Below are 4,135 nucleotides of genomic sequence, written 5' to 3'. Positions count from 1 at the left end.
CACTGTGTAAAGCTCTGTGGCGCTGCGGGAGGAAGGAGGAGGAGTCAGGTCGGTTACCTGTGATAAGGAGCTGATTCTGAACAAAAGATGAACGTGTTCTAGCGCATATTTAGTCAATGAAATGTTCACACAACAGAACATATTTGACACTTATTTTGTTGACATTTTAGGGGAAGCTGAGCTTCCCTTGCAGTCTTAGAGCAATCGCCACTGTTCAGGAGATGGTTAATGGATTCGCAGGAGATTAAAACAAAGAAGAGCAACCCGTCACCTGACTTCCTGTTTCCCTCCCAGTGTATTTAGAGGTCACTAAAGAATAAAACACTATGGGACATAATAAGCTGCAGCACAGACGACCTTTGGACAGTCTTCTAAACAGAAACTCTTTTGGAGGAGTACAGTGAGAAGTTTTTGTCCTCTGTGTGACCTCTGACCTCTTGCTCTTAGACTCTGTATTGAATTACATCTCCAAGGTTTGACCTGATGACCACGGGCTCTGCAGAGGCAGCTCTTTTTATTTTCCAGTGTAAGTGAAAAAAGTCACAGACACAGACAGTGAACAGGAATCAGCTGTAGCCTTGAAGCTAATAGCAGGGTTCAGCCGTCTTCACCTGAGCAGGGGGTTATGGGTACTGTGGTATTTGGAGCAACATCCTTGAGTTTTGTCCGTCCGTCCCCCAACCGTGAGTTTATTAAATCAGTCTCCCGTTCTTTATGTTTCATTTGCAGACATTCAGAGAACGTTTGGCGTCTCACTTCCTCCCTGCGTCTCCCTCCTCTCTGCAGCTAAGGATTATGGGATCAGCACTTAAAAGAGGAAATGCTAAGAAGTGAGAAAGGGGCAAACACACAATAACACACACTCTGGGTGTAGGTTTGAGTCTGGGGGCGTGTTTAATTTATCCTCCCAGAGCAGCTTAAAGCCTGAGCTGTTAGAATCTGTCCACCCGAGGCGCTGCTGCTGAAATAACAAGCACTCCTACACACCTTCCTCAATGGTGCTGGGGGCTCGCTGTCACGTCTGCTGCATGTTCCCACCACATCTAAAGGATAACAAGTCCTGAGACTCAGCAGCTTCCTGGTGACAGAGCCCAGTGTTGAAGCTGCAGCACAGGGACTATAAATATCATATAAAAGCTCTGAGAGACAGGTGTGTACAATCCAAGTCTGCACACCTGCCCCTCACCTGCCCCTCACCTGTCCCTCACCTGCCCCTCACCTGTCCCTCACCTGTCCCTCATCTGCCCCTCACCTGTCCCACACCTGCCCCTCACCTGTCCCTCACCTGTCCCTCACCTGCCCCTCACCTGTCCCTCACCTGTCCCTCACCTGTCCCTCACCTGTCCCTCACCTGCTCCTCACCTGCCCCTCACCTGCCCCCCACCTGTCCCTTCAGGTTTTGTGGTCTGGATGAAGGACTGAAACATAGTGTGCAGGTGATGTTCAGATACAGATCATTTATCTTTTTCGCCTGTCGTGTTTGTTTCTTCTTATATTTATAAAAGTGAGTGACGTCATCATCGTCTGCTCCTCAGAGAGTTTAATGATTATTTATAATTGATTAACGAGGGCTGTGATTGATTACAAAAATAAAATGTTCATCGTGGCAAGTCACCTGGTTCCTACTGTGTGTTATTATTATCATTATCATTATTATTATTGTTATTATTGTTGTTGTTGTTGTTGTTGTTGTTACTGTATTTTCTGTTTAGTCTCTTTGTCTTTAGCAGCATCAGTTTGGATGTGACCCTCGGTCTGAGCAGCAACACCTGAATACTAATGACTGAACACACTCTGATTGCACGGCCTGTTCAATCGAACCTCATTTACACACACACACACACGCACATAAACACACACACACACACACACACACACACGCACATGCACACACGCACAGAAACACACACACATGCACAGAAACACAGACACGCACACAAACACACACACACACACACACACACACACACAGTGAATTGTTGACAGTCGATCCATCTCCTCCTCTGACCATTTCATTTGTAATCTGCATCCAATCAGATGATCAATCAGCTGCAGCACACGTCCTGTTCTTTGTCTGGACTGGTCCTGGTCCTGGTCCTGGTCCTGGTCCTGGTCTTAGTCTTGGTCCTGGTCCTGGTCTTGGTCTTGGTCCTGTTCTTTGTCTGGACTGGTCCTGGTCGTGGTCTTGGTCCTGGTCCTGGTCCTGGTCCTGGTCCTGGTCCTGGTCTTGATCCTGGTCCTGGTCCTGGTCCTGGTCCTCAGGAGGATTGCTCAAATCCTACAGATCTCATAATGTGTGTCTGTGTTGATGTGCAGCCACATGCACACTCTAAACATCATCAGGAACTTTTGGTTCTTCAATGTTCATGGAGACAGACAATAGAAACAGACAATAGAGACAGTAGAGACAGTAGAGACAGACAGCAGAAACAGAAGAGACAGACAGACAGTAGAGACAGTAGAGATAGTAGAGACATACAGTAGAGACAGACAGTAGAGACAGACAGTAGAGACAGACAGCAGAAACAGAAGAGACAGACAGACAGTAGAGACAGTAGAGATAGTAGAGACATACAGTAAAGACAGACAGTAGAGACAGACAGTAGAAACAGACAGTAGAAACAGATTAGTAGAGACATAGACAGATGGTAGAGACAGAGAGTAGAGACAGTAGAGATAGTAGAGATAGTAGACACAGACAAAAGAAACAGATAATAGAGACAGACAGTAGAAACAGACAGCAGAAACAGACAGTAGAAACAGACAGCAGAAACAGACAGTAGAAACAGACAGTAGAAACAGACAGTAGAGACAGTAAGAAAGACAGTAGAGACAGAAGAGACAGTAGAGACAGACAGTAAAGACAGTAGAGATAGTAGAAACAAACAGAAGAAACAGACAGTAGAGACAGAAGAGACAGACAGTAGAGACAGAAGAGACAGACAGTAGAGACAGACAGTAGAGACAGAGAGTAGAGACTGAGGAGGCAGACAGTAGAGACACACAGTAGAGAAAGACAATAGAGACAGATAGTAGAGACAGACAGTAGAGACAAACAGCAGACAGAGTAGAAACAGACAGTAGAAACAGATTAGTTGAGACATAGACAGACAGTTAAGACAATATAGACAGAGAGTAGAGACAGTAAAGATAGTAGACACAGACAGTAGAGACAGACAGTAGAGACAGTAGAGATAGAGACAGTAGAGACAGACAGCAGAAACAGACAGTAGAGACAGCAGAAACAGACAGTAGAGACCGTAGAGACAGACAGTAGAAACAGACAGTAGAGACAGTAGAGATAGACAGTAGAGACAGACAGCAGAAACAGACAGTAGAGACAGTAGAGACACAGACAGACAGTAGAGACAGTAGAGACACTGACAGACAGCAGACACAGTAGAGATAGTAGAGACAGACAGTAGATAGTGTAGAGACAGACAGGAGAGACAGTATAAACAGTAGAGACACAGACAGACAGTAGAGACAGTAGAGATAGTAGAGACGGACAGTAGAGACAGTAGAGACACAGACAGACAGTAGAGACAGTAGAGATAGTAGAGACGGACAGTAGAGACAGTAGAGACACAGACAGACAGTAGAGACAGTAGAGATAGTAGAGACAGACAGTAGAGACAGTATAGACAGACAGTAGAGACAGTAGAGACACAGACAGATAGCAGAGACAGACAGTAGAGACAGTAGAGACACAGACAGACAGCAGAGACAGTAGAGACAGACAGTAGAGACAGTGAGTAGAAACAGACAATAGAGACAGACTGTAGAGATAGTAGAGAAAGACAGTAGAGACACAGAGAGACAGAAAGACAGCAGAGACAGTAGAGATAGTAGAGACAGAAAGTAGAGACAGTACAGACAGACAGTAGAGACAAACTGTAGAGACAGTAGAGACAGACAGTAGATATAATAGAGACAGACAGTAGAGACAGTAGAGACACAGACAGACAGCAGAGACAGTAGAGATAGTAGAGACAGACAGTAGAGACACAGACAGACAGTAGAGACAGACAGTAGAGACAGACAGCAGAAACAGACAGTAGAGACAGTAGAGACAGACAGTAGAAACAGTAGAGACACAGACAGACAGTAGAGACACAGACAGACAGTAGAGACA

The sequence above is a fragment of the Seriola lalandi genome, unplaced genomic scaffold (assembly GCF_002814215.2).
Source record: "Seriola lalandi dorsalis isolate HSWRI2012SDOR001 ecotype SW California unplaced genomic scaffold, Sedor1 jcf7180002054557, whole genome shotgun sequence".
NCBI classification, from domain to species: domain Eukaryota; kingdom Metazoa; phylum Chordata; class Actinopteri; order Carangiformes; family Carangidae; genus Seriola; species Seriola lalandi.
This window is presented reverse-complemented; position numbering follows the sequence as displayed.